Raw genomic sequence first — 19422 nt, 5'->3', positions numbered from 1 at the left:
CGAAAATCACTTTGAATAGGCTCATAATATTTGTTACAATTGTAATTTTGAGAACACATCAAAGAAATATTTCCAAGAGCGGTTCTGCATTGTATTGGAGGATTTTTTTAAAAGCTTCTAGTGTATTTAATAGCATTAGTGCATGATCCTTGGAAAGCAAGTCTTGCACTATGAACGAACAGAATCATTGAGAAGTGGGAGATGACAATGTGAAACTTGGCATGATTTTTTTGAGCATTCTTCTAGTGCAGCCATGCATATTGTTATGTAATTCTCACTCCTTAATCCTTTCATTTATTTTGTAATTTAAAACAATTTCCAGGGGCCCCCCTCCCATTACATACTACACAAAGATACATTATTAGAGTAGAAACCTTCATTAGCCTAATACAAACAATGAAACAAGAATCAGCATAAAGTAAAAACCTAGATACCAAGATAGGATGAGGGAAAACTGACTTGGAATAAAAGAGAGCCCCAAGAAATTAACATTATTTAGATGGTAGACTGCGTGAGATAACAATGGAAGGCCCCTAAAAGTCTAAAATCCAGCCTAGCAAAACCATAAATGTGATGTCCCCTATTGGAACTTTACTCAGTCTACCCTAAAATCCCAACTAGGGTTTGGGTCGTACCTGGAAATGAGAATTGATTAGGTCTCTGTAATATTCCCTAATAGGAGGCTGCCAATTCCCAATGATTATCAGATTAATAAACAATTAATGATTTATAAAATTTTTGACAGTTAATATACTTAAGGCCTTACTTCTCTCACACTCATCAACCCTAAGGAGGATGGGGATTTACTTGTCATAGGGCGCTTGGACAACAATCTAGTAGTAGGCTTCCTCAAGTCTTCAGGACCATGTCCATATCCCATTTTGGGATTCACGTACCTTGTGAGGATTTACTCCACCTTTCCCTATACGACACCAACCTATCCTTCTAAGGGGTAATATCAAGTGATTACGGAATGGCTAGGAGTGTACTAACTCTAAATGGATTATGAACAGATGTGTATATATAAGTATAAATAACATACATACATATATACGTAGATACACACATACATACAAATATGTGTTTATGTATGTCATGATGTGTGTGTGAGAGTGTGTAGTTATATATATATGTGTGTGTGCATGTGTTTGTGATTTCCCTGTTATAAACTGATAGTAAAGTTACAGTATAAATGCTGGACCATATAGTGGTCCCTTAATAGAATTCAGATGTAATACCAACTTGCTGTTATGCCTTGCTTGTCAGCAGAAATATACAGGGATTTATTTCTTTTGTGATCTAATGAATACCAAATATAATTTGTAATCCCTGATTCTTTCTCCTGGGATGAGTATTAAATATATTTTATATTCTCTGCTTCGTCCTTTGGTAAAACTTATATATTTCTATGAATAAGCAGAATTACTATAGCAGACGTTGTAATATACATACAGATTGGGCATAGATATTTAGACTTCACACCACTTAGCAGATGCAATAATACAGTAAGAATATATCTCTGTAGTTTCTTTATTAATATCTATCTCAGACTTGCTTATGATTTATTTTCTCTGCGCCCCTGCTATTTATTTTCTTTCTCCCGTTGCTCTTGTTCTGCTATTCAAACTTATATCTTCTAGTTGGAGTGACTAGTCATGTTGCAAGAGACATGCCTCCCGCCTAACTGTTATCAACCCTTCACTAATTCCAACTTTTCTCATTGGGTTAAGAATTGTAATTGCTGATAACCAATATGTCAAGAACTTGTATTGTCTTTTATCATTAATTGCATATGCAATGATATCCTTAGGGCATTATCAGACAGTCTGGCAATAATATAGAAGCAGTGGCAAGTAATAAATATTGGATCCCATCAATCCTACACCACAACATTCCATGTCTGTATGCAGAAAACAGTATTTACGGGCATGGAATTATCATTCTGAAAAAACTATATCCAGCGATCGTCCCTGAGATTGCCAATTGCAATCATATCCGATATTCAGCAGCAGAATTAATATATTGTTGACACAACAGATATTATTGCAGTTTTTGTTATGCCAGAACATTGGATGTTACAAGTATAAGAAGTTGAATATATCAACCAACAGAAGCAGCAGAAATACATATATGTATATGTATGTATGCATGTCTGCTGATTCTGTTGGTTGATATATACCTTTCTGAGCAAAAAGACTTAGGATTTTCAAATAGGGGGACACAACATTGGACATTGCCAAAAACCTAGACAAGGTTGTTACATCTCATTTAACAACACTATGACTACCACTTGATGTTGCACTCGAACAAACTATGTATGGTACCCAAGTGTGTCTACCACTTAATCATTGTTGCACTAAAATATGGAATTTTAACAAACTCACAATCATTATGAATTGAGCAACTAGAGCCCTCACCCAAGAGAGGAAGAGTGGAACTAAAGGTGAATTTTCAAATCCCATGTTAGTTAGTGATGTTTAGGTAGAAGAGTCGAGTATTCAACGACTATGGTTATACCAACAAGAGCTTTATTCAGCCCTCAAAACTACATCTGACACTATGAGGCTTAAAAAATGTGGCGACGGTTGAGAAAGGATTCAAAAGTAATTACTTAGGGAAGATGAACCTACACAAATGGTCTTTGATTGCCATTTCCAATATTTTAGAATCCAAATGAACAATAAGGTTCATGCAAATTGATGTTTGTCAATAAGACATAGAGTCATTCATACGCTCCTACCTTGACACACATTGCCCATTTCGGAAGTTCCTAGGCTTGAGCAATCAAAAGCTATTTTAGTCTTATAGCAAATATAAACCCCCAAGAGTGAGGGACTTTGCCACCCCTTTTCTGTATCTGGGCCATCAAAAAGACATGCTGTTACAAAAATAGTATAGAGAACCCACCAAAGTTTTCAATTCATAAGCATCAAGCTTGGTTGAACAACACAATAAACCACCCTACATTGTTAAATAGAGCGATATAAAACGACTCTTGATGATATAGCTTTGCACACAAGATTCCATGTCTCTCTTGAAGGAATGTCATATGGCTACTTATCACCCATCTAAGGATAACTCGATTGCCATAAATACACAAACATGCCATTAGAAGGGAATCTATTTGAAAGACATCTCAATATGTCGGCTTTTACAAGCTGACATCCCATTAGGATGCAATTATGAGGACTTTTCATTTTGAATATCCTCCAAATTATCCCAAGCAATGATATTTATAGAAAGGAGACTTGTCATTTGTTCAATGTCTATACCCTGATTAGCAATAAAACTTGTTACTTGAGTTGTAATGTCCTGCCAAGGAACCCTTGTAACAAAGGGGTTATATATGCACCCAATGATTTTTTTGAAACAAGAAATTAATATCATGTAACTACGTCCATCACACAACCATATAGCATATGCAAGATATACTCATGCAAGAAGATGCACCACGTTTGTCACACAATCGTGCACAAGCAAAAGATGCACACTTCCCAAAGGTTCAAAATCAACTCACATACTTGGAACAAAGAACACATGCTTACGAGATTACCTTACAAGGATTTAGACACCATCTACGAATCACGAGAGACTAAGAAGGCCAAAATCCACAACTAGATGTAAGAGGGTACTGATTCATCCTCAAAATCCATCTAACCGGTGCTCATTTGAACCCAAAGCAAATGTTCCTTATATGGTTAAATATACTATGTTTATTGCTAACCATAAGCAAACAACCCAATAACCATCAAGAAACACACCATAAACATAAGCAACTCATTCAACTTTCAAATCTGATTGGGTAGACAAATTGGGCACAAATGTGAAAGCAATAATCATTATCACACAACAAAGAGAAAATGATAAGCTTGGCCACTTGGTCTGTACTGAGGACATGAAAAAAGCTCTTCGTCTACTTGGTCCATACCAAGGATGGGAGATAGGGCCTTTGTCCACTCGTTCTACACGAGGATGCTATGGCCCAAGGGTTGTCGACTCAATGTACATTGAGGACCAAACACAAGGTGCATTGTCAACTTGGACTATACCAAGGATGGTAAATACATGAGCAACAATAATCACTAAGGCAAACGTTGGAGGACAAATATACTCCTAAACACTCAAGGCATGCTAGTCGTGTGTAGCTAACAGATTTGTCTTTACAAAATAATCTCAAAGTGACTCCTAAATGTCCAATCTAGATTCTGTCACTAACAGTTGGGTCACTTTGTAATTGGAATACACAAGTGCCCTCTGAATTAACTGGGTACAGCTCCCCATACAAGATTTGCAATGAATGTAACATGAATGATTTTAACCCGAAAGAAAGAAAGGTGATTTAACATCTGCTCATAACTATGACACAGATGCTGAAAATGGATTTACAAAACAGAGAGAAAAGAAGTGAGAAGAATTGGAAAAGATTGTGCAAAGTCAATCCTTTTGACCCTCCTATTGTTGGAAAATAACAATGAGACTGAAAGCTCCATTTTCAGGAACACAGTTACATAATACTCAAAGGTTTTATAGCAACTGCTATTACGAACATAACAGTATTTAAAAATAATTAAAAAGACTCAAAAACTCTATTTTAATCAGAGGAAAACATTTAAATTCAAAGATTTCATTAACATTCTTCTCCTCCCTTCAAATACTTAACCAAAGCTGTAAGAACAAGGATTATTGAACACAAACTCCCTGAAAATCAAAACTTCGTAACTTATACCTATTCTCCTTTTACAAATAGTAGTTCTGAAGAATGTCCCTCCCTCCTCTCTGTCACTTACAATTAGAAAATTAGAAATGGCTCTCCCTTTTCTCCAGTAGCACAATGTCCCTTGGCTCAAAGGCGGAACCACTCTCTTGAAGACTTCTCACAAATAAATAGTGATAACAAGTCATATTCAGTTTCCATAACTGAATCTTGATAGCCTACACCCTTTTTATTTGGCTTTCATGGTTTTCTTCTCTTAAATGTTTAATTAAATATTATCCCACCAAAACATTATGAATGAAACTTAGGGAAAGAGGTGAAATTTCCATCTTCATAACTAGGTAATATTGGCAGGATATGTTCTGTTTTGAGAAGCCAGGGAGTGCCTTGCTGTCATCATACTTTGACAAGTGGCACGTACAGAAGAAGGCAATTTTACTTAAATGTCTCATCTCACCTTAATATATTTGATGACTCCTTTAGATTTTGAAATATATTCTTCTAAGCACAAAATATCTTTCGATGCCCAGTTGAACATATATGTCTTGCTTGTTCGGTAATTTGGCTCCTTGTTTTCTTTCTGGCTCAGGGGTTAATATCAACGATCTTCTTATATGCTCTGACAGTGATACTCAATATAAGGCTCGAACACTTGCAACATTTTCATTCTCATACTACCCTTCGTGGATGGAATGTATGAACTTGTCTTGGGCATGGATTAGGCCAAACAGTATAAGCTCAATGTCGTATCCCATTCATAGTGACCTGGAATGCAAATTTCTATGGGTTGGTCCATGTAGGGTCTCGATTACATGAATGCCAATGCCCCACTGATTTGATTTTGTCGTGTCGTTAATCTATGAATCGATGTTCCCTATTTCCATTTTACTCGCATAGCATACAACCCAGTGAACCATGGGTGAAAAGTCGCTGAAGATAGAGAGGTTTACTCCACAGTATTTGGAACTTGATGCCAATGACTTCTGCAAATACTCCGATTGGAATTAGAATATCCTTCACATTCTAATGTTGGCATTTTTCCACATATTTGCACTTTGCCCAAGCTTTTTGCACAATGAACTCATCTCTGTGGGTTTGAATATATCTTCCACTGGTCCCACGAGCTTAATAGAATTTCATGGTGGAGGGGTCACCTGTGCTTGTGATGATGAAAATAGAGCAGATAAGATTCAAGAGACCAGACCCAGATAATGGGATTACTATTGCAATCATTTTGACAGTTTGATTTTTGACCAATGAGATTTTATATGGACCATTTTGATTTCTCAATACCTTTGGGTGATTCGTGATCAAATTGCTCCAGCATGCATGTACCCATTTCATCGATCTTCTACCTCTGTCTGTGGACATTTCATTGAACAATTTTCACCCATTCCATAGATTTATAGTGTGAAGAATCATGATCTCTTATTGTGAATGGGTTTTTTGGCACTTCTCCATGATGTATCGGGTTCTAGTTTACAAGTCTTTTCATGACATATTTTGTTGGTTCCAAAACATTCTTTGCCTTTACTTTATTAGCCACAACCTACTAGTTTGAAACGTCACACCATTCCGACTTCCCTTGGATCTGTGAGCTATGGTTCAATGACAATGTTATTCGCAAAAACTTGTGGCCCGATCTTTGTTGATAGCCTCAGTACTTTCATAATTAGGATGAACTTCGTTGTGCCTCGATGTCTGATATGGATTGCAAATACCATGACCATTTCAAGTTGTTAGCTTCTCTGTGCATTGGCATTTTGACAAACATCTCACAACTATCTCCAAGCTATGTTAGCATGTGAATGTCAACTATACCCTTGTGTCGCCCAACATCTTAATCATGATGGACTCATTCCCTTTCCTTTAAAATAGTATTCTATTGCTACAGTGGATTTGCATGAAATCTATTGAAATGGGTCGCTCTGTAATGGGATGTTGACTTGGCATATTGCGGCACTTATGATGAAGATTTTGACCCCTATTCATCATCAATCAAGTAATCTCCTCTTTTAGACTGTCTATTGAATTAAATTGCATCTCGATCTCCATTGCATTTACACAAAATTCTAGTAATATGCAGTCCTATGGTCATTGGTATGATTCCCCTATGACATGTCAGGCATCACTAATGTGACCATTCTATGAATTCGGAGTTCAACCATTACATGTTATTAACATGATCTATTGTTCCATTCATTTGGAACCTTTTCTCATCAAACCGAGAAAGAGCAAGTCTCTTGAAGAAAAGCCAATCCTTCTAAAAGTTATTCTGCAACTGATTGTATTGTTCCTCATTGCACCATCAATGTGCTCATAGCTTCCTTATACCAAAGTTAGGTTTTGAGAATGAATAGATTCTTAAGTTTGAGTGGGAGTTTAACACTTGTAGAGCTGAGGTTTTGTCCCAATTGCTTGGTCCTCAAAATACCAATGAATAGAAGAAAACAACCTTGATGATTTGTTGAATATAACTCAAATATCTGAATCCCTGCACCATGACTTCGAGTTTAAACTATCACTTTCAAAACAGTGGATCTGATCTTTTGGACTGGTTATATATTTTTGAAATATGGGCCTGTGTTGATTTGCACTTTTGGGAATGATGACGTTTGATGAATTCACATAAACTGGTTTGAACCACTGAACTCGTGCTTCGGGCTCAAACTCTATATTGCTGAACCTCTGCACTGAACCAATGAACTTAAACTCGAAGCATTTTGAACCTTTCGAACTTGTTTGTACTAATCAAACTATCTTTAACCTTTGAACCTCGGATCTTTGAACCCATCGAACTTGTTAATACTAGCTGAACCAGTTTGAACTAGTTTAGAGTGGTTCAACACCTGTTCTTGAACTTACCAATATCTGGTACAGAAATCAGAGGTAATCATGGACATCAGAGACAGAATGACTGATTTCAATATTTTTTAGATAGGGGTCGATAAGGGTTCTAACACCGTGTAGACAAGAGTATAAACCAAGTAAGAAAATGTGTAACTGGCCACATTGCCATGAGTATGGATTCCCACGAAATCCATCACACATCTCGTTAGAACATGAGAGGACTCAATGCTCAAAAGTAACAAAATACTCAAATTCCAACAAAATTTGGCAAAGTGAGAAAAATGGCTTTTTAACTTAAAATTGGTCGATTCAAATGGCGATATCAATTATCCAGAACTTGCTCAAGCCAATCTGTATCCACAATCATATAAAGAAGTTGGAGTACCACAACCTCCAATAAAGCGATCCCGTAAACATAATGGCATACAAGTTCTGGAAGACATGCAAAACAAGACGTGCTGAAAAACCCCCAAAAATCAAACATCAAGTAAACTCATCAAATTAAAATCCGTTTGCTCTTTAGGCATTGAATGTCACATTTCTATAGTAAATAACCAAAGTGGAGTGCTCTCGAAGAATTGGATACTAGAACACCTCTAAAACCACAAATTTGTGAAATTAAAACATGTAAGTGCTCATAAACACCCAACTAGGTAATGAAATTAAGCAAGATCATAGGGGAATACTAGTTCTCAACCCTCTCCACCAGAGTTGGAAAACTCTCACTTAGCAACAAGTCGCCAAACCCCTAAAAGCTTGTTCGGGAAAAAATTGGCCAATTTTTTCTAAAAAATCGGGAACCTAAAAAATCGCTAAAATTTATTTAAAAATACATTTGTTTTGAAAATCCACTCAAATCTGCCTTCAATTGCTTGCAATCACCTAAGAATGCCTTCGAACCCTTCTTCTCTCCCCTCCTTAAGCCTCTAAATGAACAAATGAAAACTGGCAAACTAAAAATCAATTTTTTTTAGCCTATATCAGTGCCCTGCACACGCAAATGGCTTTTTATAAAAAACTCGTGAGTTTTTTATTAAAACTTGCCGAGAACCCTGCAAGTAATTAGTGATTTTTCCCAAGGAGCTGAGTTTTAAAATCCACGATTTGTTTTGCCAAAAACTCGCCTGGCTGGTTAACTTGGCGAGTAATGAAAAATCAAAGATTAATCTGCGCGTGTGCCAACTATGCTCTCCACTATTGCTACAATTTCCAATCAAAATTGCATAGTAATTAAAAAATGGCGACTACCTTACATGAAGTGAAGAAATAAAAATGGAAGATGAAAATGCATTCGCTGCAAAAAATGGAGGACTCCACAAGAAATTAAGGATTTGTTGGAATGAATCCAACAAGCCACTACCCACAAGGATCTGATGCATGGATTGAACATACCAAGAAGATATGGATTTTCTCCAATGCAAACCTGGAGCAAAAATCCCAATTTCTCAAAAACAAGAATGAGAAGATATAAAGTCACTGTTGGCTAAAAGAGATTATAAAAAACACTTGAATAAATCAAAACCAACTATAGATATTGATTCTATTAAAATGAAATTTGATTACAGCAAATTAGATCACAAAAGAAAAATAAATCTTAAACCAAAACAAACCAGCATTTTAATTCTGTATTGTTTGCGACAACTGCAGAACTCTAAATGCACAAACACATGAGTCTAACACAATATGCATATGAAATCCAAATTTAAAAACTCGTGTCCGAGGGAATAACAATGTATCAATTACGAATACGCCGTCCATAGAAGGATAATGTTGCCTTAACATGAAAGGACAGTGAAACTATCTCCTATGGCATTGCTGGGGATATAGACACGCTAAAATCATGCAACTCGGGAATCTGTTAGTACATGTTTTCTGAAACATGCAAACATCAAGCGCAGCTGCTCACAATATATATAGCAGAAGCATATGTAATATAGCTAAGTTACGAGATTCTTTCCAGCACAAAGTCTGGTCCTTGTCCAATTCTCCCCAAATTCGCCTACAGAGACGCAGATTCGCTGCAAATCTGTCAAAAGAATCTGGGCAGAATTTGGAGCGAATTTTGAATAATTTGCTGCCCAACAGCCGAACCCAAGCTGAATTTTGTCTCAAAACAATTTTTTTAACTTTTTAAAAGTGTACATCAAGTGCAGCTGCTCACAATATATATAGCAGAAGCATATGTAATATAACTAATTTCCAGATTCATTCCAGCACAAAGTCTGGTCCTTGTTCAATTCTCCCCAAATTTGCCTACAGAGCCACAGATTCGCTGCAAATTCTGTCAAAAGAATCTGGGCAGAATTTGGAGCGAATTTTGAAGAATTTGCTGCCCAACAGCCGAACCCGAGCTGAATTTGGTCTCAAAACAATTTTTTTAACTTTTTAAAAGTGTTTTTTTTGCCTCATTTGGTCTATTTGATCCTCCCAACCCTAAAAGTGACCACTAAAAGGGCCAAAAAAGATGAGTTATATGTCATTTATGCATTTGTGAGTGAAAATGAAAACCTGCCTATAGAGAAAATCCAAATTGACAATTGGTGAAGTCCAAAATGACGATTATACATGAATATCTTTAAAAAAACAATGATATATTTTTGAATCTGGGGATTAAAATCTGAATCTCAACTTTTGATCTAGCTTGGTTAGAAATCCTCTAACCAATATAAAAAAATTCAGATAACTGCACTTATCTTTTGATGATTTCTTTCATCCTCAAACTGACCCTTGATATGAAAATATGTCCCATGCATGCGACCAAGCAAGTGTATGATGTTGTATGTATGGCTAAATGATGCACTAATATCCTATTGAAATGAAACATAGACATGGTGGTGTATGTTGCTATATTGCTTCACTATTAGCAGAGTGGTGTATAGACTTATCTGTTGCTGCATACACACACATATTTTTAAAAAGGAAACATATGTTTTGGTATGGATCAACCCAACCCAAAAAATATTTGGACGAATTTCGAACCCAAATCTCGAACCCAAATATAAAAAAATTCAGATAACCGCACTTATCTTTTGATGATTTCTTTCATTCTCAAACTGACCCTTGATATGAAAATATGTCCCATGCATGCAACCAAGCAAGTGTATGATGTTGTATGTATGGCTATATGATGCACTAATATCCTATTGAAATGAAACATAGACATGGTGGTGTATATTGCTATATTGCTTCACTATTAGCAGAGTGGTGTATAGACTTATCTGTTGCTGCATACACACACATATTTTTAAAAAGGAAACATATGTTTTGGTATGGATCAACCCAACCCAAAAAATATTTGGACGAATTTCGAACCCAAATCTCGAACCCAAATATAAAAAAATTCAGATAACTGCACTTATCTTTTGATGATTTCTTTCATTCTCAAACTGACCCTTGATATGAAAATATGTCCCATGCATGCGACCAAGCAAGTGTATGATGTTGTATGTATGGCTAAATGATGCACTAATATCCTATTGAAATGAAACATAGACATGGTGGTGTATATTGCTATATTGCTTCACTATTAGCAGAGTGGTGTATAGACTTATCTGTTGCTGCATACACACACATATTTTTAAAAAGGAAACATATGTTTTGGTATGGATCAACCCAACCCAAAAAATATTTGGACGAATTTCGAACCCAAATCTCGAATCCGCATCCGATCCGGTATTTGAACTGGCAAGTTAGTAATATAACAATAAAATTTCCAGCAGAACATTGACACTCCAGTGATGTGATTAGACATAAAGAATGTTGCAACATTGGTCGGCCCATTTTCCACTCCCTAGTGTACATTTAATTTAAATAAACATTACATTTTAAAATAAAATATTTTATTTAAATATAAAGCTTTTGAAATAATCATTTACAACAATATGAGCATAAATTAGTGAAAGTCTGACTGAAATATACAATAACATATAAGACACAATATAACAGGGAATCTAATAAAATCATCTTGATAACAATAGATAGTCTCGAATGTTGGATTTAGCCTAGAAATTAGATAAACAACAATAAGGAAAAAAAACTAGATACAAGAGAGACACAAAATATCTTTGGGAAAATCCTTCAAGAATTAAGGGAAAATCCAACCACACTAGAAAATATCACTTTATTGATCATAAGATTTCAAGTGTATAATATCCTTCGTTTGATGCGATATACATAACAATAGGAGACTCTTAACATTACAACCGAAGGTCTCTTGAGTTTTCCAAAATATCTCTTTTATTTTAAATACAACTCTATGTATTTCCATGCCTCAACGCATGTAGTATTACACGTCTTTATATTTAATATTACATTTTATCATAAATGCCCTCTTTTGCTGAAGGTGACCATAACGATAATAACATACATATTTCTACAGATAAAGATCTCTATTACAGCTACAATTTTCAACATCGAACACAAAATCTACTAGATATCATCATAAAGAATCATGTCACATCAATAACATAATCATGCAGATATGATCAAAACTGCAACAACATGATCTAAACTTCCATCATAACTAAGATATTGACTATTATGGTAAAATAATGAATGTGTTGTAGTTGTATTAAATAGAGGTAATGAAAACTCGTATAGATTTACAAAAACGATGTTTCTAAAAGAAACAATCATAAATGAAAGACGGAAATAGAAACTACCTAATAAAGTAAAAACTAACTAAGATGACCATTGAAGAGACATTATAATATTCTAATACCCCTCTTCAATGGTCATTGTCTATTTGTTGTCTTTTGGTCACAAATTTTACAAAACATTTTGTTGCTAAGACCCTCCTTGGATCTACAAAAATGTTAATGACCAAGAGGCCAAAATCCATCTAGAAAAAACAATAGTAAGCTTTGCAAGAAAAGATAAGAGCCTGCCATTGTCTTTGCCACCAACCCTTCCAAAATCGATAAAACATTTGACCAAAAATCCTCACAAAACATCGAACTTGATGTTGGACAACAAAGCTACTCTTCTGTGGAGACAAAGAGAACCACTAAGAACAACTAGCACAATTTGAGAAAAAATCGATTGACCCTCCAAACTTTGCAAATAAGCATGATGCCCCAAAATAGAGTGCAAAAAGCCATGATATTTTAAGGAGAAAAATTGGGAAAGCTATACACAAATTTTGAGGTGAAAAATTGATCAAAATTAGACAACAAAATTTGAGACATAGACCAAAAAATAAAAAGCTTCAATTTTGAGGAAAAATGGTAAAACCCAACATATAACTTTTTAGGAAAAACTTATTAAGCCGCCAGATAATTTTTGAGGAAAAAATTGTAAACCCACAAAAGAATCCCACACAACAATGAATCAGAATTTTTCAGAGGAAAAAAAAAATGAAAACCTATCATAGAATTTTTAAAGGGAAAAAATTATGAAAACCCATTAGAAAATTTTAAGGGAAAAAAATATGAAAACCCATTAGAGGAACCTTCTTGTGGCAAAACATGAGACTTTGCATGCTAAAACAGCACATGCAAGTAACAAAATGCACATGCAAGCAACATGCAAGGACGCACAACTCACTTGCAAATCAAATTTATTTTTCCAAAGTTAGAAATCATGCAATCAAAACCCTCGACCAAGCGCACAATTTTCAGCAAAATTCTTCGAAGATGAACCACAAAGTTTTCATAAAATACCTCTAACAGTTTTGTTTCCAAGAATCGAATAATAGAAAAATTTCTAGAGCAAAAAAGGCTCGAATTTTTTGCTATTTTTTTTGAAATTCCATCAACCCACTCTAATACCATATTATGTTAAAATAAAAAATGTGTTGTAGTTGTATTAAACATAGGAGATGGAAACTTCTTATATAGATTTACAAAGACAATGTTTCTAAAAAAAATGAACTAAAGACGAAAATGGAAACTACCTAATACACTAAAGACTAATTGAGATGACCATTGAGGAAACACTATGATATTTTAATACTGACAACCAAAATAATATATTGTCATTGAATGCATCTCAACATGCAGATAATCACAAAATAGCACAAGAAGAGTATATGTTGGATCAAAATAATCACAAAACAAGTGATGAGTAGGACAAGGAATGAAGCAAAAGTGATTCTCTAGGGAAGAATAGCCTATACAACCATTTATTGATCACCGCATCAAAGACTTTACAATCAGAGAAAGCAGTAAATATTGTTAATACATTGCTATGACACTTTTAAAGTCATTCACACTGTTGTCCTCCGACACAACTAGTCATTGCTCACCATGTCTAAAAATTTGGAATCCAAACAAGCAATTTTTTATTGTGTCAATCAATGCTTTGCTGTGACACTACTAGAGTCATTCACATCATCATCCTCTAATGCATCTTTAACTATTTCCATAGTTTTGGGTAAGAGCAATCAAAGTTGCTTTTAGTTTTGCATTAGATACAAACTTTTACAAAGGAGAGGGTCTTGAGGACCCTATTTTGTTTGTATGTTATCAAAAAGAAAAAACCAACATGGAAAACAACAAAGACCTTCAAGTGCTAGCAAACCATAAGCAGAAAACTCAGCCAGAGTACATTGGAAGCCACACCACATTGGGAATGGAAATGGATCTTTTTATATTCCATGATAACAAGGAATCTGTATTTTGGGTCTACAAATGACTTGTATTAAACAAAACTACCCTGTTCTAAATGCAAGAGGCACCCAACTGTGCTACAAATGAGGTGTACATACATTACCCTGCAACATTTGAGTTTGTGAGATCTCCTTTAAGAGAATAAGCTCCCCACCATCAGGCAAAGTAAGAAAGAGTCTTGATGATAAGCCTCTCACATGAAATATCAATAGCTTTCATAAACGGAATGGGCAACAACCCAGATTACGTAAGTGAGTACCAAATCACTGAGTCCCAACTCTGAATACATAAGTGAGCACCAACCCTCCTCTAATCACCAATTCTGATCAGCTGAAACATCATACAAAACTTTTGGTGATAAGCCTCTCAGATGAGGCTCCATGCTTAGAGTGAATAACATGGCCACTCATCATCCATCTAGCATCTCTAAGCATAAGTTGATTGTCCTAAATACACAAACATGTGGTTAAAAGGTGAAATCCTCCAGTATAAAGCTCTTTTCAGAAAGGACATCTTAATGCACTGGCCTTTGCATCCACACATCGCATTAGGATACAATTATGGCGGTTTTCCTTTTTAAATTGTACCTTCGTAACTATCCCAAGCAATGATATTTTTGAAAGGAGAGTTCTGATTATCATGTACACCATATTTAGCATTAAGATCTTCTGCCTGATTCTGCTTCTGATAGCAATAACAGTTGAGCTGCTGCTAGGAGAGCCTTGGCCAGCCAGTTATTTCAAGTTCCTTGGAACAAACTCTAAATAACAATAGCTGAATTCTTTGCACAATCAGATTCTTGCACCCAATTGACTAGGCAATATTCAGACCTTGTACAGCTTCTGCCCATTAAGTCTCAATCTGATTTAGATTTGACGAAAAAAGAGCCTGTAACAAAGCTACCTTATGTCTGATGTTAACCACAACATATACTCATTGAGTTGCCCTCCAGAAGCACCTTTCTTCTTGCATCTGTTTTGTAAAGGGCATCTTTGCTCCCTAAATTGGTACATTTTCTTGTTTAATGGTACATGAAGTTTTTACGGTCAAAGTATTTTAGTTTGGGCTAGCTACAACGTGGGAATGTCTTCCTATCTATCTTTCCACAATGGGTCCAATTTGTTTGTCTATAAGGACTCTTCCAGAAAATGTTGGATATGAACAAATTATTTCTTATTTGAAAACTGTGATAAAAAAAGAACAAATAGTTTCCATTGAAAGCAAGGTCAAGGTTTCATCTGAAGATACACAAGGCCATGGTTCTCTTTGTTAAAACTATTATCGAGGAGTTTGTCTATATATAGGAGGCGGTTTCCTTGTCTGAAAAGGTGGCATTTATTATTTTTATACAAAATAATGTGGTTTAGGTGGACCAACACTTTATTTTAATTGAGATTGATTTCTTCACTATTGGGAGTGACCTGCCTAAGTGCTTTAGCATTTTGTGTACTGTTGAGTGGTAAAAATGGGCTGTCTCAAGTTGCCTTGAATTTCTACTTGTTTTTTCCCCAAATTCAGTCCATATGCATTTGTTAAGCAGAGTTGTACTGCTTTCACAGCTATAAAGTGCTCTTTAGGTTGTTTGTTATTCTTTCACTAGCTCCAGCCTATTTCAGTTCCTGCCATTGTGGAATGCTGCATAATTATATGACTCGGAAAAAAATGAAGTAACCTTCTTTTTTGCAATAGTAACTTTTTTCCCATCAAATTTATGTTACTAAAAACTAAACATAAATATTTCGATGGTGCATTATTTATGGTGTATGTTTACCATCATTTATTGCACTCTTCGTTTATGATGCATATATGTTTTGTTCTTCATGTATGATATATTTATGACTAGACTGTCAATGCATTTGACAATTTGGCGTTGTGCAGGAGTTGCCTCGGAACCTTTTTTCATCCATAAATTAAATTTATGGAATGCCAAGAGACCATTGGAAGTGTGCTTAGCATCAGTGTTGTAGGTTGGTGCGTACCAATATGGTCTATGGATGTGTTCATGTATTGATGGAGCTGGGGGTGGGGTATTTTTGATGAAGTCGATGTGACTTGATTTTTAGCTTGCAGATTTGTGTTGTCACATTGTTACGAAACAGTATCCAGCTTACTGTTCATAATAATTTTGAGCTCAGTTTTGATGTCGGTGTCATAGATGGATATGATTCTGTACTTTTCGTGACAAGAATTTCTGCAAGTTGACGAATATTAACAGGGATTATAACTAGTTAAAATCAAGTATGCATTTTATCCTACAGATATGTTTACACACAAATAAACCCACACAAACATGCATGAATTGGGCTTTAGATATTCACGTAACACAAATATATATTATATTAGTTAGAAGGTAATTTGTATGTTTAGAGTTTCTTCTGTTTGCACTAAACAGAAGACATGAATCTGCATGGTTGAAGTTATTTATTCCAGAAAAAAGTATTCTTGATCATGATTAAAAATTACTGTGGGAATTGATTTTATCTTTTTACTGCCATTTAGTCACTATACCTTCTTTGCCATGAAGTTTATTGTTACAATTAATGTTGTTTGCAAGCCAATTTTACTGACACTGTTTTTTTTGCTCTTGGTAAAATTGCAAAGTTTGCATTGGATACTAGGCTATTGGAATATGATGCATGCACCTATTGTATTACTGTATTACCCTTTGGATGACCTCGCATTACCCATTTATAGTTTTGGTGGAAAGCTATAATTAACATTTATCAATGACCAAGTTATTATCAACGGTACTCAATAGGATGCCCAAAAACAAGTGACCAATTTATTTTCTTAATAGGCCGCTCAGGTAATACAGGCAACGGCACTTTGAGATCTGCTCAAATTGAAAGATGCCACTATGGAAGCTGCACCAAACTGGCTGCCCATACCTAAAGAAAGTGATGTAATAGTGGCTAAAATGCAATTATTATGTTGAAGTAGTTTACAGATTTGATGCAAATTCAAAATTTGGTCCTCCACAAGCAATTCTTATATTCTCCACCTATTCAATTCACAATGAGATTCCACAATGATTTCCCGTCAATCCTCAGTTGTTCACCAAATGAGCTTAGATAAGCCAATTTTGATTAAGTGGTATTGGTCTGAGATTTACCCTTTGATGTCCAAACTATTAGTGGGAATGAAATAATGAACAAGCAGGCATCCTTTGGTCAAAGTGCATTTGCCTATATATAGCCCTCAGAATGTCCATCTTTTTTCTAAATAACAAGTATCCTTGAACTTTTAGAATACCTCTTTACCTTCAGACACTTAATGAAAGTATGAAAAACATCTCATTTAAAAGTAATATAATAACTTCACTAACATTATTTCCCCTTAAGCCATATAGCCCCGAGAATGTCCATCTTTTTCCTAAATAAAAAGTATCCTTGAACTTTTAGAACACCTCTTTACCTTCGGACACTTAATGAAAGTATGAAAAACATATCTCATTTAAAAGTAATATAATAACTTCACTAACATTATTTCCCCTAAGCCATAGGAAATGTGAGACATGCTTTTGGAACCTCATAGGAACTTATCAAACGATAGTTCACTTTCTTTGGAATTGTTCTCCTTCAAGCACTATCATTTTGGATGCTTCAAAAAGTGGGGTCTCTTTTTCATATGGCATCTTCAGATCGAAATCATTTTATTGCAACAAGTACTTAGCAATGGCTTGGTCCCTCATTTTTCCTTTAAGTTATATTGACAGTGGGTGACATCATAATGAGTTTTCTTTCATCATCTAATTGTGGCAGTCCGTGGAATGTACAATATTCGTCTCAATGCCGCTTTGATCCATGACATGGAAGTTGTGAAACTACTGTTTTTTTTACTAGTTTTGGCTCATAAACTACTCCTACATTAGTTATGATTTTATAAGGGCTATCAAAACTTTGGCTTCAATTTCTTTTACTGCTTTTCCTTCAATGAAGGTTGTATGTAGATCATATCTCCGACTTAAAACACATTTTTGCACCATTGATTCACATAACATTGTTGTTCATTCCGAGTGTTGAAGATGATTTTGAAGATGACCATATAGAAGTCTTGACATTTCAGATGGTCTTCAAGAATTTAATTAGCTGTCCAATTATTTGTGCACATCAAATGGTAAATCCATTAGCCATCATCACTTTGAATTTCTCAAAACGTTCAACTAGGCCCCTTCTTGCCTTAGTTCCTTTGCCTTCAAATTTGTGTTAGTCTCATTGCCAATCAAAATGATGGTCCTTCTTGCCCTAGTTCCTTTGCCTTTAAATTTTTGTTAGTCCAATTGTCAATCAAAATCAAAATCTTGATCCTTTTTCTTGTGATCTCTGGCCAACCTCTTCGGTGGCACCCTCACTAGTGGTTCGAGCTTTTGTTGTAGTTGTAGCCGGTTTGTGTTAACAAATTGGTGACTGTACTAGGGAGGGGTTTGAATCCCACCAGTGCTCTTTACTCGCCTCGTGGTTGCATGTGTCCCATGCGGACCTCTTAGCTCGGGGGGCGACACTGTTATGATGTGGGACCCTCAACCCCTCCCTTCGGACATGTGCAGACTCTAGCTAACCTCTCTGGTGGCACCCTCACTAACAGTTCGAGCTTTTGGTGTAGTGGCAGGACTCTATTTTGGATTTTTTCGTAGGATTGTGTAAGACATTAGTCCAAAATAGTGTACTCCAAGGTGAGCCTTCTTTTGATCACCTTTCGAATAATAGATGGTTACAATAGTTCATTTTGCCTTGATCCTCTTCTTTTTCACATTGTTCATTCACTCATATATGAGGAGTTCCTTTTGCTTCCTCATTAAAAATGACTTTAATGTAATGCACTTAGAGGAGTTCCTTTTGCTTCCTCATTAAAAATGACTTTAATGTAATGCACTTAGCCCTTGTTTAGGCATTTGTGACACCACATCTAATGTTTTTTGCAATGGAAACAACTTTTATTTTTGTAGCTCATTTCATTTGTCTTCATTCTTTTTCAATGTTAATGAGCTATTTTGTGTACTTGACTCTCTATTTTGGATTTTTTTGGAGGATTGTGTAAGACATTAGTCCAAAATACTATACTCCAAGGTAAGCCTTCTTTTGATCACTTTTGGAATAATAGATGGCTCCACTATTTCCAAAATTAAATCACAAAATTTGATCCGCTATTTCCTTTGTAGTGCTCCATTTGTCCATAGTGTTCTTGGTGGGCCAATTCTTGAAAGTATAATTTTTGATCAAACCTATTAAATTGTTCAACTATTATTCTTTT

The 19422-nt window shown here is 35.4% G+C and overlaps 1 protein-coding gene across 2 annotated transcripts in view; it reads left to right on the top strand.

Moving 5' to 3' along the window:
- The window catches only part of LOC149557112 (double-stranded RNA-binding protein 6-like), a 72061-nt gene extending 55535 nt beyond the window's left edge, over positions 1-16526 (top strand). For both annotated transcript variants that reach the window (XR_016364842.1, XM_089831825.1), the window contains one exon: positions 16051-16526. The gene's annotated coding sequence lies outside the window, so the exon portion shown is untranslated. The remainder of the gene's footprint in view (positions 1-16050) is intronic.
- Positions 16527-19422: the final 2896 nt, after the last annotated feature.

This window comes from Cupressus sempervirens, chromosome 5 (genome assembly GCF_028749045.1).
Source record: "Cupressus sempervirens isolate cs-2001-9-10 chromosome 5, ASM2874904v1, whole genome shotgun sequence".
In the NCBI taxonomy this organism is placed as follows: Eukaryota; Viridiplantae; Streptophyta; class Pinopsida; order Cupressales; family Cupressaceae; genus Cupressus; species Cupressus sempervirens.
This window is presented reverse-complemented; position numbering and strand designations above follow the sequence as displayed.